General features: G+C 40.9%; 1 long non-coding RNA gene across 1 annotated transcript; it reads right to left on the bottom strand.

Annotated features, from left to right (window-relative positions):
- Positions 1-3,682: 3,682 nt before the first annotated feature.
- Positions 3,683-7,774, bottom strand: LOC119300106. Its single transcript, XR_005146383.1, has 3 exons — positions 7,346-7,774; positions 7,066-7,262; positions 3,683-4,613 (listed from the first exon to the last, which is right to left on the bottom strand). It is a non-coding gene; the product is annotated as an uncharacterized LOC119300106 (long non-coding RNA).
- Positions 7,775-18,870: the final 11,096 nt, after the last annotated feature.

The raw sequence follows: 18,870 nt of genomic DNA, 5'->3' as shown, positions 1-18,870 counted from the left end.
ATAGGAAGCGCAGCAAAGCGATAGAACGAAGCAACTAGCATAGCAATGATAGTAGTGAGATCCAGGGTAACGGTCATCTTGCCTAAAATCCCGCTAGGAAGAAGAACGAGTCCATGAAGAAGACGAACGGGAGTAGTCGAACGAATCCTCACAATCACAACATTACCGGAACTAAGAAGCAACACCGAAAAGAAACAAACAACATGGTAAATGCACAAGCATAAGCATGGCATGATGCACAAACAAGTATGATGCATGTCAGGTTTAAAGAGGCATGGCATGGCAAAGTGCAACAAACAACACTAAAAATTAAGTGGAGCTCAATATGCAACGAGTTGCATATTGACGAAACACCACATCAATTATTTAGTTCTCTCTCGGTTTTGTACCCAACAATATTAAATGTTATTAAACATGGCAAGGGGGTGAAGCATAATTAAACTAACTATCTAGGCAATTTTAAATGAGGCCGGAAACAACAAACAACAATTCCGGAAAATCCTCATGTCCATATTTTAGTTTTGGTACTGTTCTGCCCTAAAACATATTTTATTATTGTTAAACAGGAAAGTAAAGCGCACCATGTTAAACTATGCATTTTCCACCCCAAATACATATAAAGTTTATTAAAATCGGAGCTACGGTTAATTAGTTATGAAATAAATCATTTTAGCATGGCATTTATGCAAATTAATGCAAACAACAATTTTAAACACTAGTCATCAACCCGTGCAACTGCACGGGCTAGGAACTTTTATATTGTTTGACTATTATGGTAGTATAGAATATACAATGTGAAATGAATCTTTCGAACATAATACAAAAATATTTTATGTTTTTATTCATAGTAGGAGCCTCTGTTTTCAAATAGGCAGGACCAAAATGTTATGAATATAAAGGATATCATTTAGGACAACTGAAATACTCATACAATGTGTGATTGTTACTGAATTTAAAGTGTTATATAATTTGAAGTTGTCTAGTCACTAACGTGTGCATCTGCACAATCTAGCTATTTTGTGGCACTGTAATACTGTTTTGCAACTTTTGTTACACACTGAACCTTTAGTATATTTTTTAGGTTTGTAGACATGAAATATTACTTAAACAAATTTAATGCTCACAATCTTTTGTATTAGGTATAATAAGAAATGATATTTTTTATTTTATGATCATGTGGAATGATATTGCTCAGAGATACACTGAACACCGAAAAAGTACATAAAACCTGATGGAATCTGGCGCTTTTGTTTTTGGAACAAAGCCTGCCACTTGCCGGTTACACAATTGTAAAGCAAGCCCAGAGATTAAGAGTTGGATTCTTATGGGGCACTGGCATGTGGAAATGATAATGTGTTTGATAGATTTTTTCAAACCTTTCATGTTATCTTCCTTTTTTTTACTTGAAATTATGTTCCTATTTGTTAACTGGTTACAGTTATGGTTGATGCTATATTGACATGATAACATGATGCGACCGGCAACATGTGGTATGTCCTCACTTGGATGGTGATCACTTAGACATAATATGATGTAACCAAGAGAGTTTGTAAGTCCAATGTAATCCTTTTATATAAATTTTGTGGATTGACATTTTGACATGATAACTTTTCATCTCTTTTTTGCAAAGCACAAACTCAATAATTGTGTGAATGCAATGAAGATTAGGCGATAAAAGCTTTCCCATTGTCAAAAAATTAACTGTATGGTCGTGTCAGACTCTGATCTTCATCCAGAAGTTAAGGACTCGCTAAGGTCTATATGAAAAATGTAGACTTCAGTTTAAAAAAAGAAGATATGAGACACTGGTAATTTGTCAATATTTTCTAGAATAATGCAACATCGACATTAGCATTACAAATTATTTAGGTCATAAAGGTCATGTTACACCACAACTAAAGTTGTTAGAAATTGTTGACAGTCGAAATTTGCAATAACAAAACTTTGTGTTGATAATCTTTCATATAGCATGGAAGTTCACTCCGTAACAGCAAAGCATAAAACATTTATCCCCTTAGTAAATCAGGAACAACAATAAAACTGAAGGTCTATTCTTGCAATCATTAGTCATGGCCATGAGAACATGCAAATAAAGTGAAAGGATTTCAATTGACCACGATCAACTAAGATTTCCAATTTAACACTCGTTTCTTCACTCCACTCTTTAAGAGCTGCTGATCTAGGCTCGTCTCGTCGACGCATCCATACCACGATGAAAAAAATAGAGGACATACACATTAACATGGTTGATTTTATGTGTGTTATCAGAGTGCAACACCAATATGAGTCACCCAACCAATCGGACATGTGATGTGAATGTTAATCATAGATGGGAGAAGTGAAGCAATATATTAATTTTGACATTTTTCCGATTTTTAAAATTTACAACCATGAAACGATATTAGTTTTGACATTTTTCCGATTTTTCTTTCGCTATACAATATTAGAATAAATTTTAGTATAGAAAGTCAATGACTTTTCGGTGTTTTTAGATGGACAATGTTGTGTATCTAAAAGCCCAAAGGAAATTTTACATGAAGTATTATGTGGCGATGCATAGCTTTAACAATGAACACCAATAATTCTAAAGTAACAGTACACCATCGTTCTTGTTTCCCTGGATCAAACCCAAGTAGAAGCATCCATAGGAATTGCTCATAAGATGACATGCAGGATTATTTCATAAACATGAAAGGCATGTGTGAGAAATTATATTGAGACTGCATTTCCTTTATTTAGTGTCACTGAAGTAAGCATTGAAGAACAAACGCTAAGAGCAGTAATCAATAGTAAAAAAAGTACTATCATTTATCTGCAATTTTCTCAGTCCGTACTTGAAATCTGTCTGCAAATCTTAAGAAGTACTATAATTATGATAAAATCATAGAATGTCATTTCAAGCTAATATGTAAGTTGTATATTTAGTAAGAAAACTGAACAATGTTAACCGAACAGAAACTAAAATATTTTTGATTAACAAAATAATTCAGATTCTGGAATATTAGTTGCAAAGGCCAACCTTTAGTATATTGGCTGATATAACTAAACAGAGATTTATAAGAGTTTGCATGTGTGAGGTATAGCTGCATAATTTTGAATGTATTTTTGAAGAAGAGTTCAAATTCACTGGGAACGTTCACGCGGTGGTGCGGAGGCACCACATATCCTGAGCCTCTCCTCGATCTAGTGCACAGCTCGTCGAGGCGACTCCATCCAGCATGTAGCTGGATCAGACAGCCAGCGGCACGTCGCACAGGATGGTCCTCGTCCACCAAAAGCGCCACAATTTTTTTTATTTGAAGAATTCATGAAAGACATTGAATCCAAGTGTAACTTCTGTATATGGTATTTTGTACAAAAATTCGAACAATATTCTATTTGCAGACGCGGATTAGGAGATGTGAATGAAATTTGTTTCAAAAACATACCTAGCGCTGAAAGAAGCCAATCATGTACTAACCTTCATCTATTTATTTATTGGGATGACAGAAGCAACAATAGCGAGGACCCTGTATTAGAGCACCTAAGGAGATGTGGCGTTATGAGATCATCACATTGACTTCATATAACTATAGAATATAACTTTAATACTGAACTGAGACTCAACAATCAGTGCACTGTCAATAGTATCCCTATCCTATCCATGCTAGAAGCTAGAAGGAGTAGCCATCCCTGTACTGGATGCACCTAAGAGGATGTACTGTTATGAGACTATGACATTGACTTTGGATAAATATAGGACATAACTTAAATAGACACTTAACACTCAACAATCAGCGCACAGTCAACAGTGTCCGTATCTCTACTATTAAAGGGGGATCGAACGTCGTGATGGTTCGACCACCTCGTTCGATCCCCCCGCCTCGTACGAAAGCCATTGCGCGGTGTCCCACACGTCCGCACAAAATCCAGCCCGCAAGCCCAAAAAACCAAGGGCAACTCATCCGATATTCGGCCCATGGACCACCAGTCAAACGAACCAAACCCCACGATCACACGCCCAGCCAACAGCAAAACAGTTCGGCAACCCACGAACGAGGTCCATCGACCAAAAATCAAACCATCGAATGAGCTCCATCGACCCATCGACCCGCCAACGCACGTCGCCACCAAGGACAGAAACGCCAGTTCTTCCTCGCGTACGAGCTCCAACGACCCGACCCGCGCATGCGCCGAGAAGAGAAACGGCACTTCAGTCGCCGTCAGTCCACATCGTTGTTCACATGCGAGACCAGCTGTGCGATCAGCACAACTGCACCGCAACCTCGGCGTCCGAACCACAACCTTCGCTCGACGGCTGTTGCTGCAAAGGACGGAGATCCACCTTTGTTATGTTCAACGGTGCCCATCATGCCCTAGGTTTGCCATCATCAACTGTTTCAGCAACGTAGTTACCTGCATATTACAGTACTACTCGAATGCATCTTTAACTTGAACTCCAACTACATTGAAAAAGCATCACAGGACAGAGGTATCTCCAACCAGCTTTGTACCAACAGTTAAATACCTTTCTGTCCACCGTAGTGTGTGAGCTGTGTCCTTGTTCGACTTGCGCTCTTCTTATTGCTGCAGTGTGCTGGAAGGCTTCAGCTTTCTTAGATTCTTACTGCTTTCTGTATAGAAGAGAAAATGGTATGGTGAAGATAATATATTTATTGAACAAATCTTTAATTTGCACTATTAGACAGAGCAAGATGCCCAGGTTAAAAGACAATATCTCTGTTTTTTTAGCGTAACATGCCCAGGTTAAAAGACAACAGCAATATGCTCAGGTTAAAAGACAATATCTCTGTTTTTTTGGCAGTAATAATAACCTTGTCACTACCTACAGTAGAACACCATACTTTGTTAGCTTTTTCTTGTCACTATCTATTTCTTATTATTGATAATATAATCACATAAGACTACAGGTTTAGTTCAGAACATAAAGCTTCTATACGACACAAAGATGTCACAGGATAGAGGGCATCTCTATGATAAAGGGAAAAAAGGTATGTGTATGCAAATCACATGTCTGCACATAAAGTATTCAATAACCTTTCATAACTTATCCTACATAGTAGAGATTATCAGTTGTTGAATATCAGAGGACACCGAGATCACAACCCAGGAATACACACCGGCCACCATCTGCTTTTTTCATACGCGAACCAGCGGGCGCTACTAACTACAGTGTTTCATCTTCTGATGATGATGACAGTGTGCCCACGCAACTGCCTATGATGGTTCCTATAGCAGGCAATCTCACGGCCTTTCAGACAGTACAACAATAGGAAACCTCAATCGGTATCGCCCTTACACGCGATATTTTTTCACTTTGCATTTATACATTTGTTAAACCAAAGTGGTCCTAACTTGTTTAAGCTGGAAATAACAAGAGACAGCGTGAAATTTCAAACAGATGCAGGAGGAAGATGTTTGGACAGTGACTTGCTAAAGAAGAACAAAAGTACTAAGGTGTCGTATTTCTTTATAATGCATATGTTTTTTAATATGGTAAAAACCTGTGGCATCTATTATCATATATAGCAATATAAAAACTGACTTAAGCTTCAATTGCATAGAATCTCTTGTTAGAAATACATGGATAAGGAACTATGTATCTGATAATTAATGAAGAACCCAAGCTGAGTGAAGCCATCAGTGATCTCCTCATATCTCTACTATCTCAACTATTAAAGGATGAGTTTTTCTAGGCGACAGATACTTCGATATGAAGAAAAGGAACATAATCTGTTGATCTGCTTTTCTCTGAATCTCTGTGATAAGATTTAGCACGCAACTGTCCTTAATTTCTAACACGTTCTTAAACATCAATTTTAGGCCTCAAAATTCAATGCAGAAGGTGATTCCAAAGTACCATGTACAGGATTAGAAACATCAACCTTAAGCTATTTGCCAAAAGATGAAGACCAAGCTTTGCATTCGATTTTTACAAATGGTACATCAGTATGACTGTCACCATTGTAGAGTACTGACTTTTATGTCAGGTTACGTTGCATAAATCTGTATGATTCTGCCATTGTGTTTTGCTTTGTTGAAATGCATTGTGGGTGTGTATAATTCAAAATTTGGTCAGGATTGGCAGATCGAACAGGAAAGGTTTAATCCTCATCTCACTAAATAAACAACCAAATCCTAACCGTATACCGATACTACTCATCTAGCTAGCCTTATACTACAAGCACAAGTTAATTTTACTCCTCCCTAATTAACAGTACTCCTGAATGACAGATATAACTACTCCTGAATGACCAATACTACTGGAGGAGTACTCCTTAACTGAAAAGATTTAAGTTAATTAAAGGAAAAGGCTTCAGTTTATTTTTATTAAAAAAAAATGTTTTAGTTAATTTGAGTTAACACAAAAGGTTTCAGTTAATTACTACTAGAGGAGTAAATTAGAAGGTTTAAGTTAATTAAAGGAAAAGGTTTGAATTTATTTTAATTAATAGAAAAATGTTTCAGTCAAAGTTACAGTTAAAGCAGATAAGAGAATGCTCCTACTGTACTGAAAAAGAAGAGAGGGAGAGAGGACACTACTGCACTTGCTACAGAGTCTGTAGGGGGAACTACTCAAGCAGTGCACTGCACTGCAAGCAGTGCAAGCAAGCAAAATTGTAAGCTACTGCTGCTGCAAGCAAATTCTGTTAAAGCAAGTTCTTCCTACTGCAATTTAAAGCAAGCACAACTTGCACAATTCACAACAAAAAGGCAGGACAAGGAAAGTGTAATGGTGGATGACTGAGTGATGGTAACAAATCAAAAAATGGACAATTTGCACAGGTTGTAAACAATTATCCCTCTGAATGAACGAATGAATGAAGCTCGTGATTGATTGCAAGAAAAATTCCATGAATGATCTTAGCTGAATTTGACTGAATTGTCTTGGCTGAATTTGACTGAATTATTCAGTCCATGGATGATCCAGTAACAATCCTAACAAAATCCTTAACTGAATTATGCACAAACATTATTCAGTCCATGCTAAAGTTTGAGATTTCTACAGTTTTATCTTGACTGAATTATGCATCAGTAAGTTGCAGCAAGCATAACATGGAGTACCTTCCATGGCGACCCAGGAAGAAGCAGAGTTGGAGAAGCATGTCCATATCCATCCGGGAAGCGGCGCCTCCTACCTATTTCCTTGGCCATTGTACTATTTCCGGCGGGGGCGTAGGCGGAGGTGGAAGACGACCGTCAGGCTACTCCCTTTCTCCTCTCCTCGCTGCTGTAGTTGGTGGCCCTTCCATGGCGTCGCCCTGGTCATGGAGACGGGGGTCAGAGAGGGAGGGAGAAGAGACGGGGGTGGGTCAGAGAGAGAGAGAAGAAGAGAGATTCGTACCCATGGACCCATGGCTCCCTGAGCTCGCTGGCTAGGGATTCGGCTCCTCCGCCGCTGCGGCTGCGTGGTCGTGGAGGAGGACGGCGCTGTGAGGTGAGGAAGAAAGCCCCGCTCCGCTGCTCCAGCGCCGCTCCACATCAAGCGCCGCTGCGAAGCCGGCGTGGACGCACGCGGATCCAGCCTCCGTCGCCCAGAAGCTCGTCGCCGGCGCCTAAAAAATCAAGCTTTTGACCTACGGTACGGGGTGCGTGGTGGTGGAGAGAAAGGGAGTCGAGGAGAGGCCGGCGACGGCGGGGATCTGGAGGGGAGTGAGAAGGGGCGGGTGAGAGGGGGACGAGAGAGTGAGCTCGAGTGTGTTAGAGCAGTGGTGGGAGGGTATTTCTGGAATGTGAAATGTATTCGTAGCGTGAAGGGAAAAGGGCGGTGAGGAGAAAGTGAGAGCGGTGAGGAGAGAGTGAGACTGTGAGAGTCACAGCTGCACTTCCTTATTCCTAAATATGAAGTATAAATCTTTATAGAGATTTCAATAAAGAACTACTAGCACATATGCTCGTGCGTTGCACCGGGAGAAAAAATAACATGCATTTAAAGTTAGTGAGAATTATATGTGCAAGCAAAATCCTGTGTGCACGTGAAAAAGGAATATTTAGCTTCTCGATTTCGCCGGGTGTGAAGTAATCAATCTGCTACTTTTCCATTTATTGATCAAGGGCATTTAAGAGTTTTATTACGTCATTGTACGCCAGAGAAGGCCCATGAATTATTCAATCTACTTTTCCTTTTAATTAAGGACATTTTAAGGTATGAAGTTTCTGAATTATGAAGATGAACTATTTTTTAAATCCTAAACAATTTTTTGAAAATTATGTACACTTTCAAAAAAATGGGAACAAAATTTGAAACATGAACATCTTTTAAACTTCACAAATATTTTTTGAAAACACCAATTTTTTTATTAAAACATGAACATTATTTGAATTTGTGAACATTTTTTAGCATAGGAACATGTGTTGAAAATTCATAACATTTTTTGAAAATGTCTATGTTTTAACATTATTTTGAATTGTACAAAAACACGAACAAAATTTGAAACATGAAAATCCTTTAAAATTCATAAAAAAATCTTGAAAACACCAACTTTTTTTATAAAAACATGAATATTATTTGAATTTGTGAACATATTTTTAGCACAGGAACATGTGTTGAAAATGCATGAGATTTTTGAAATTTTGTATCTATTAATATTATTTTAACTTGTGAAAATTAACTAAAACAAGAATATTTTTTGAATTTGGAGCATTTTCTAAAATTCCATTGTTCTTTTTAGAAATCTCGAACAAATTTGAAAAAAAAATAAAAGTTTTTGAAAACATGGGAAAAAAAATTCAAGTTCCAAATATTTCTCAGAATAGCCACAAAATGTTGGAATTCCGAACATTTTCTATAATTCGATTTTTTTTTATTTTGAAAGTTTTTTGACAATTTTGAATTTATAAAATAAATTACATAAGAAAAATAAACTTGAAAGGGAAAAAAGAGATAGGAAAAGGAGAATAGAAATAGAAGTATAATACAGAAACAAAGAAAACTGGGCCAGCTCTTTATCCATTGTCCTGTGCGAAATTCCGACTATTTGTCGCTCCATGCAGAAAATAGAATTTTCCCAGCTGCATGGGCAAAAAAATAAGTGGGCTGGCTTCGCTGGGCCACAGCACGCGGCCCAAGTATGAAATTCTGGAAAAGCCTTTTTTAGCAGACGAACGCATAAGAATTTAGTACCACCTCGGATAAAAAATAATTCTTTTCGGCGGTGAACGGATGAAAAAATTGGCGAAACGCACCTTGCTTTATTAGTAGGTATAGATATAGATATAGACATACGGATGTACAAAGACATATTTTAGAGGGTAGAATCACTCATTTTGCTCCGTGTGTAGTCCATATTCGAACCGAGGTATTTAGGAATGGAGGGAGTAGAACCAAGGTATTTAGACGGTCTGTGAGGGCTATTAAATTTCTTAGATGTCTGTCCTTTTAACCTTTTATTTTTCATGATGCATATGAATTATGATACTATTCGCCGGAAAAATGGTAGTACTATATTTAATTCATATAGCTGTATATGTATTTCACTTTGCAGAATGTGTTACTGATAGATATGGATATTGTTAATTCACGTCGAGTTACCATTTTACATCATATTTTGTATTCTCGTGGCAACGCACGGGCATTCAACTAGTCCACAATAGAAGCTATAAAAGAGTATCCATCACCCTGGACCGCCGGCAAAATTTCAACTAAAGTTTCTCACCTATATATGCATCTTTTAGTACATGGAAAAAGAAGAAGCTACTTTAAATATTGCCAACTAACAACACCAGAATGACCAGCCCACTAAAGGCGTCCACTAAAATGTTCCGCTCATTTACTTCTTTCATTTTTGCAACTATATAAAAAAATCTCAGAACTTCTTAAGAAAATTAAAGCAGTTTACTTATTCCATTTTACAGGCCACAACTTACATGCTTTTTCATAGGCTTCCATGTCTGAAAGATAGCACGCTTCTATAATCATCGAGGAGCTATAAATTATAAACATATAGGTGTATGTCAGTGCTAGGGTAGATATTATCGAATCCAAGCTCTGTAAATTGTAAATTAACATAAAAGCAAACAATGTGCATGAAAGGCACGTCTCCATTAACTGAAGCACACAGTTTCAAGTCAGGCTCGCACATCACCAAAAAACATTTGAAAGGAAGAAATCACACATCACACAAAGATTTTAGGAAGAAACATAAGATAGGTGAAACAACCTTGTTCCACTCACACATAACGTCTGACACACAACGTCCGGTAATATCACCAACACATGCATCTCCTCAGACAACAGTAACCCGTACCTAACTTCAATACACCACTTTTCTATCTGAACACATAAATGAGTTTAAAGACAGAGGTGTTGGGCTGAATAAATTTACGGTACAGATACCCAGTGATTCTGATCTGCAACTTGGGTGCTCATCAGAATCCGCACACCGTTTTACTTTAGTTGTACTATTAAAATTGCACAGAAGCGGCTTTCGTTCCATGTTAATGCCTTGAAGAAATTCGGATGAGATTGACTGTCGTGCTTACTGCATCCTCTATAGATTTATTCACGAAGTGGACAGTGCTATCGTCTTTTTCATTTGCGATAGAACTGATATGCAACTGTCTATATTTCATTTTACGTGATTTTGCAAATTGGAAGTGCATGCTATGAGATAAAACATGCAGTAAGTACAATATAACTGGAGTGCTGACTGCCAAGTGGATTCATAACTCATAAGTCATACCATGTGTCTCCACTTCTGAGCCAATAAGTACAAATGATTTCAGCAAGAAATTTACAAAATCCAAATGCTATTGGATCCAGAAAGCGTAATCTTGACATATGAAATTACACGTCTTTGTGAGAGAAATAATTGTGGTAGAAATCAGAATAAATTCGAAAGAAATCAGGGGCGTCCTGTAGCAAACAAACAAATTAAGAGTAGATCCAGATTATACTTACTACCATCAGGCCCAGCCGTTGCTTGCTAAGGGCACACACCAAGCCTCCATCGCAGTGCTCAACGCATTTCCCTCTCTTGCAATCACACCGGCCCTCACGGGAATTTGAGCGAGCAGAACGCCTGGAAGGCATCACCAACAGAGGAGAACCGGCAACCCCAGGGAAGCCCGCAATGGCATGGAGGGGATTTTATAAAGGAGGGCATCAAGGAGAAGATGGAGAGGGATCACCGCAAACAGAGGACGGCGGCGCGGAAGTAGCAGCGGCACAGCAGATGGGGATTTGTTTTCTATCAAGAAAATCAGGAAAGTTATCTACATGCCTGAGGCTGTCCGATCTGATTCAAATTGTATTCAACATGCCTCCTTTTGCATTGGATCTTCCAACGTGAAGTGTATTTTGCTCGGGGCATAGAAGTTGATGGGATTGAACGACCTCCTCATCAACGATTGCATCGTCATTGGGAGTTTTGGAATTGGAGATTCAACATGGAAGGAATTGGAGATTCAATATGGAAGGAGATTGGAAAGAGGCTGGTTGGATTTCTTTAGATGATTGCTGCATGAAGACTGCAGATTAGAGAGAAGAAAGAGGACCGGATATGAGGAGCAGCAGCGCTATGTTCTTCGTTCGGCAAGATTGGCGAAGGAAGAAATCTGCAAGGATAAACTTTTTAAAAAAAAGAGGAGCACGTGGGAGAGTAGTCTAGGACTCCTATTGTACCTTGTTTTATGGAAGGAGCCTCATTTTTTTTTCTAAAAAAGGAGCACGTGGGACAGTAGTCAAGGACTCCTATGATACGAGATCCGATGGCTGTAGATAATTAATCTAGAGATCGTACGGACAATTTGTCTAGTTATGAGGATTAACGTGGAGCCTTGTATGGTGCTTCCGATTAGTAAATATAAGATATAAGATATAAGATTTTAAATGTTTTTATCATGATGCGGATGACATATACAAGTTTATGCAATATTTATGAAAATGTTGACATGAGCATGTTATGAAGCATTAGTCACCGTGGTGGAAAGAAAGGGTGCCACGGCAACGAATTCGAAAATGATGCCACGGCAACATATCGATCCCGGTAACTCGATTGAGATACCGATGCAAGAGAGAAGTGTGCGGATGAATGTGTCATGCAAAAGGTGATGGGGTGATCCCGGTTACCGGGTTCCCACGGGTCGACGACATTGCAAACGAGGAGGAACGTGCAAGGATCAATTCGGGACATGGTCCAAACATAGGGTGCATCTCATACAACACATGCATTCGGTCCACGGACGTCGTCTTGGGGTTATACCTTTGAAGCGTGCGTTTTCGGGTGGAACGAGTTCGTCGAAGGAAATAGTGGTACACGGGCCGTAGTGGAAGTAGTCGTTCTCGCGACGGTAGTGGAACTTGGCGCTTGAGGTTCGAAAACGGGGTCGGACGTAGTCATAGTCAAACTTGGCGCATCCGGGTCGAGTACTTGGCGAGTCCGCACGTAGAGGTACTTGGCGAAAAATCTTGGACATGTAGAGGCGCTGGAGGTGACGAGCTCCTGGTCGAGTAGAGGGCTCGGGTGCGGAACTTGATGTGACGAAGGCGAAGGGGAACGCGACGAGGCAGACGGCAGCGGCTTGCTCACCGGCACGGCTGGAGGCGGAGGTCGCTGGTGCAGGCGCATGGGGAGGTGAGGAGGAGGCGAGATGGCACGGCAGCGGCCTGCGAACGACGGCTCCAGCGCGGGGCGGACAGAGCAGCTCCGGCGGTGGCGGGGTACGAGGCGAGGACGAGGAAGCAGAGGGGAGGCGTCGCGTGGAGGAGAGTCGACGGGGCGGCGCTCGCCGGAGTCGGGGCCGAAAGGGACGGGTCGAGGGGATCCTCCCCTGGCGACGGAGCTGATGAGGCGATGGCGCCGGGTAGACGACGAGGCAGGCGAGGAGGTCCTTGCCCGGTGGCGAGCTTGAGGTGATCGGGCGCGGGAGCTCCTCTCGTGTGCGATGCGTGTGTGTGAGTGGCGGCGCTAGCAAGGGAACGAGGGAGAGGGGGGGTCGAGCGAGGGAGAGGGAGAGATCGAGAGGAGGGAGTGGCGGCGCAAGGGAGGAGAGCAGGGTGCGGGCTAGGGTTAGAGCTGGTGGAGGCGCCGACTGGGCTGGTGGAACGGGCCGGTCTGGTTGGTCAGGCCCACGAGGCCGGCTGGGCTGGCTCCTCTCTCCTCTCTTCTCTTAAAACAGAGAAAAAGAAAGGAAAGGGAAGAAAAGAAAAGGTTAGAGAAAGAGTTTGGGTATGGGGATTATTTTCCCGGACTCACAAAAATATGCTTGTTTCGAGAAAATAGAAAAATCCATGATTGAAAGATGTAAATTCAAACTCATTTGAATTTAGTTCAAATGGGTTTGAACTAGGACTCGATAAAAGGAAGGTCCAAAAATGTCGGATTTTTGGTGGAGCTCTGGAATATGATGAAAGAATATATGGCAAGGTTGGAGATCAAGAATTAAGATAACAAAGGCATTGGAATATTTTGCAAGTGTGTTATGGTGAATTCCAAATTAATGAAATATTTAAATATAGCTCCCTAATATTGGGAAGATATGTTATAAAGAGAAGTCACCCTTCCCTCGATTTAAATGGACCGAGGATCCATACAATTTATTTAGATGAGTTGCAAAACTTAAATGACATGATGGCATGATGACATGATGCAATGCAACAAGCAAAGAGATGAGATGCAAGACATGAACAAAAATGCAAAACAAAAACAAAAGCCCAACCACGAAGGAAATATCATATCGCATCTCCGGAAAAGGCAAGAGTTGGAGTTACGAATGTGGAAAGTTACATCCGGGGCGTTACAACACTCCACCACTATGAGAGGATCTCGTCCCGAGATCTAGGATGGCACCGGAGGGAAAAGGAAGAGGAAGATAAGAGGTAAACTAAGTTGCTTCTTCGACAAACGAGTGAAACCACGAACCTTGAGAGGTTGAGAAAAATGAATGAAAGAGAACAACGAAGATGAGCAAAGTTGAAAACACTCTGTTAGAAAAGAGGAACAAGGGATACGACGAGAACCAAGAGGTTCAGTGATAAGATAGATATTGAAACCACTCCGGTTAAAACTAGATAGAGAAGGAATAAGATTGATATAATTTGGGCAGCACTCCGACTGAAAGAAGAAGGAAAACTTGATAAGATGAAAAGAACTTGAAGAGATGACACAACACTCCGGTTAAATGGATAAGCACGAAAAGAACACGATCTTCACAATTCGAGATGATGGGTCAACGAGAGCAACATCACAATGCCTCCGGAAGAAATGAAAGAATTGAATGGAAAGAACGGAGAGAAACAAGATCTTGAAAGAGCACGCTTACAAGAAATGCTAGAACGGAGTTGTTGGAAAACCAACAACGAAACGAATAAGCTTGTAGTGGGCTTATGGAAAACATCCCAAGACTAAGAGGTGAAATTCTGCCAATAATGAAAAACAATTGCTTGTTTGAGATCAAGGAAGAGATGAAAACTTCTTTCGCCGAGAGGATAGGAGAAAACTCGGATCATTGATAAGCACCACAATTAGCAGCATTCCTTAGGGAAGGCTTTAGGTGAAACCTATACCAAGATAACTCCAAAGAAGAGATTGATGGATTTAAAATACCTCATTCTTGACAACATGTGAACCAGAAACATGAACAGAAATTTTCAAGAATGATATAACACCATCTCAAAAGACAAGGTAGGATAATTGCACTTTGGAATGCAAGAAGAAGAATACTTGAACTCCTCAGGAAAAACATGTGTTGGGCACCATGTTTATTTGAGTATAGCTTGGCGGATCATAACTCCAAGAAAAATCTTGAAGAACAATTGAAGAATGAAAAGGAATCCTTGATGAACCACCATGTAGAGCCTCCATGAAAACTCCGGTAATAAAAGGATGATAGAAAGAAAGAGAAGTTGAAAACACCAGGTGAAGCCTTGCAATGATTTAGATGGAGCTTCGCGATGAAATACAGCGAAAAACTTGGAATTCCGGAAGAAAGATGAACAACATATAATTGAGAAATTGATGTCACGGACAAACTCCGGTAGAAAAGAATTAAACACTTGGATGAAACAAGAATAAGAATTATGTTATGCGTATCCTTCATCAATTTAAGTTGATGACAAGCAACGGATTTGGCATACTACTTATTCCCGTAGAAAAGGATTAAGAGAGATATAGCACAAACTTGAGAAGGTATTGATGGAACCACTGGTGTGATTTGGAAACAACGAATATTTGATATGATAACGAAGGAAGTGAAATCTTGAACGAACCACCGTAAGAATAGAAAATGAAAGTAGCAAAGGCACAATTCACCGGGAAGAATTGGAAAACGAATGAAGATACTTGAAGGGATTTAGATACATGAGAACGAAGAGATCATGAACTGATTAGAGGATATTTGAATGATTCACCGGTAAGATTTGGAGAACGATAGCTACACGCTGAGAATGAAGAATTATGACCTGATGACCTTCGGAGGAAAGAAATGGAAACAACTCATGAAATGCTCCGGATGGGTGAAAAGAATAGTCACAATCAAAAACAATTATGAGGATGGCATGAAGCTAGAACCATGAATCTTTAAGAGAATGGACCAAGATTTAAGAGAAACTCTTCTTCGGTCTTCAGATGACGACAAGAAACACCACCAAAATTACTGAGATACTCCGGGAGAATGAAAAAGAGGAAGGGTTGAAACAAAGATGAAAAGGATTTGAAAGAGATCTTGGAGAACATCTGACTGATGAAATTCGTTCTTACGTCAAACTTCGAAAAGAATTTGGGAATGGCTCCGGGAAAATTAGGAGAGTCGGGTAAGATCCTGGGAAAAGACCTGTGGGTTAGGGCCCACTCAAAAGAAAACACCGTTGAACAATTTTAAAGAGAGGTTGCACCGGTTGAATTAAATGGCTAGAATGAGATAACAACCTCGAAAAAGCTTGAACGGATTAAGAATGGAAACACAAATCTTCTGAGATATCTTCAACACTCTGGAACAAATGAATAGCAAGAGGTGAGTGATTGAGAGGTGCACCGGCATGAGAAAGCATTTGACACGAGGAAAGGAATATGATCAATACTGAAAGCTTGAATTGGATCCACCATAGATGAAAAGGAACGAAGGATGATGAACTTGAAGCTCGTGAGCATCTTCACGAGGGATCACCGGATCAGAACATTGATTGAAAAGAGTGAAGAGACTTCACATGAATAAATGGATACTTGCGTAAAATATATTAGTCCTTGAAGAAAAGGATGGGAGGGCGGGAAAACAAAGACAACTTGGGACGGATGAAACAAACACTGTTGAGAAAACTTAGAATTGATCTCACAAGTGTTGAAATGATCAGATCCACTTGAAGAGAAGCACGCCGGTTGGAAAAGAATTAACATGACGACCTCGATGATCAAGAAGGATTAGTATTCGCATAGCAATATGAGAACACCGCTTGAAATATATGGAATCAACACTTGACAATGAAGCAACTCGGATACCACAAATAAAATGAAACAAAGGATTTGGCTTGCAGAATAAGCCGGAACAAATACATATGATAGAGATTTACCCAAATCCATATCATGCATCTGTTGGAAAGATATTCTAGGAGCTACTTGAATTCCCACCTATAAACTCCTGAAACTTTCTGGTTATGCAATCTGGTGTTGGGGATACAGGGGAAGCAATATATCTCACCCAAACTAACAATCCCTACATCCAGCTGTATCCATCCGTCAACACATAACCAAGAAAACTCCGGAAATCGTGTACCTCAACCTTCGAAAAGCATCCGTTATACGAGTTATGGCAATACTCCCGAACTCCCCAGTACTGGGTGGCATCGAGGTTATCTCACCAACAACTGCATAAAAGATATTTTCGATGTCGGCAAAACTCAGGTATTCCAGAACTGCAACGATAAAATTGTGACGACAACACCTCGGAGCTCAACTCCCCGAGACACTGCCACAACACCTAAATGTCAGGAGGCACCAAGAACAATGTTCTCGTCACAAGACTATCAGAACGATTCCAAGATACCCGCGTGATCCTAAAAAATATTTAGTGAAATTTGAGGAGAGGAAAGATAACATCTACGTCAGGAGTCCTCACCAGAGCGACGAAGGGGCTGAGGAGGAAAAAGAATCCTACTCTCCGATATATATAATCCTAAGACTCAAAATAGTTTTCTTCTAGACTCAACAACGGCCAACGATCAAGGGGGCTCCTATGGTCGGTCGAGGCTCTGATACCAACTTGTCACGCCCAATATGCGATACTATCCTAAAGAGACTCGAAGGTCCCACCAAGGATAGAACCACATATTGATACACTTTTGCAAGGTGGATATCATTGCATCAACATTACATTATAGATGGGGTTACATACAAGAGGCATACAATGCCACACGAATACCACAATACAACATACATAAGATCAACATCCGGCTACAGATGGAACACAAACAGAAACTCAAATGGCATCCACCCTGCTAGCCCAGGCTGCCGACCTGGAACCTATCCCCTGATTGAAGAAGAAGCAGAAGAAGAACTCCAAGACAAGCAATCATCGCTCTCGCGTCAAGATCATCGCATAACCTGTACCTGCAACTGTTGTTGTAGTAATCTGTGAGCCATGAGGACTCAGCAATCCCATTACCATGGGTATCAAGACTAGCAAAGCTTAATGGGTAAGAAAGGGGTAAAGTGGTGAGGTTGCAACAGCGACTAAGCAAGTATGGTGGCTAGCATACGCAAATAAGAGCGAGAAGAGAAGCAAAGGAACGGTCGTGAAGCTAGCAATGATCAAGAGGTGATCCTGAACTCCTACTTACGTCAAACATAACCCAAAACTGTGTTCACTTCCCGGACTCCGCCGAAAAGAGACCATCACGGCTGCACACACGGTTGATGCGTTTTAATTTGGATCTGGTGTCAAGTTATCTACAACTGGACATTAACAAATTCCCATCTGCCACATAACCGCGGGCACGGCTTTCGAAAGATAATACCCTGCAGGGGTCCCAACTTAGCCCATGACAAGCTCTCGCGATCAACAAAGGATATACCTTCTCCCAGGAAGACCCGATCAGTCTCGGAATCCCGGTTTACAAGACATTTCGACAATGGTAAAACAAGACCGGCAAAGCCACCCGATGTGCCGACAAATTCCGATAGGAGCTGCACATATCTCGTTCTCAGGGCACACCAGATAGGTCAGCCTACGAGTAAAACCAACCCTCGAGTTGCCCCGAGGTGGCCCCGCAGTCTGCCCGTTTCGGACCAACACTCGAAGGAGCACTGGCCCGGGGGGGTTAAAATAAAGATGACCCTCGGGCTCCGGAAACCCAAGGGAAAAAGGGGCTAGGTGAGGCAAATGGTAAAACCAAGGTTGGGCCTTGCTGGAGGAGTTTTATTCAAAGCAAACTGTCAAGGGGGTCCCATAAATCACCCGACCGCGTAAGGAATGCAAAATCCGGGAACATAACACCGGTATGACGGAAACTAGGGGGCAAGAGTGGAACAAAACACCAGGCATAAGGCCGAGCCTTCCACCCTTTACCAAGCATATAGATGCATTAATTAAATAAGAGATATTGTGATATCCCAAAAAAATCCTGTCCACCATGGAGCAATCTTCAACTTCACCTGCAACTAACAACGCTATAAGAGGGGCTGAGCAAAGCGGTAACATAGCCAAGCAACGGTTTGCTAGGAAGGGTGACAAAGGTTAGAAGTTCACATGGCAATTTGGGAGGCTTGAAGAACAAGTTATAGGAAGCGCAGCAAAGCGATAGAACGAAGCAACTATCATAGCAATGATAGTAGTGAGATCCAGGGTAACGGCCATCTTGCATGAAATCCCGCTAGGAAGAAGAACGAGTGAGGGAGTCCTGGACTAGGGGGTGTCCGGAAAGCTGGACTATCAACGTCC

Source organism: Triticum dicoccoides, chromosome 1B (genome assembly GCF_002162155.2).
Source record: "Triticum dicoccoides isolate Atlit2015 ecotype Zavitan chromosome 1B, WEW_v2.0, whole genome shotgun sequence".
In the NCBI taxonomy this organism is placed as follows: Eukaryota; Viridiplantae; Streptophyta; class Magnoliopsida; order Poales; family Poaceae; genus Triticum; species Triticum dicoccoides.
The sequence above is the reverse complement of the archived record's forward strand: the minus strand, read 5'-3'. Positions and strand labels throughout refer to the sequence as shown.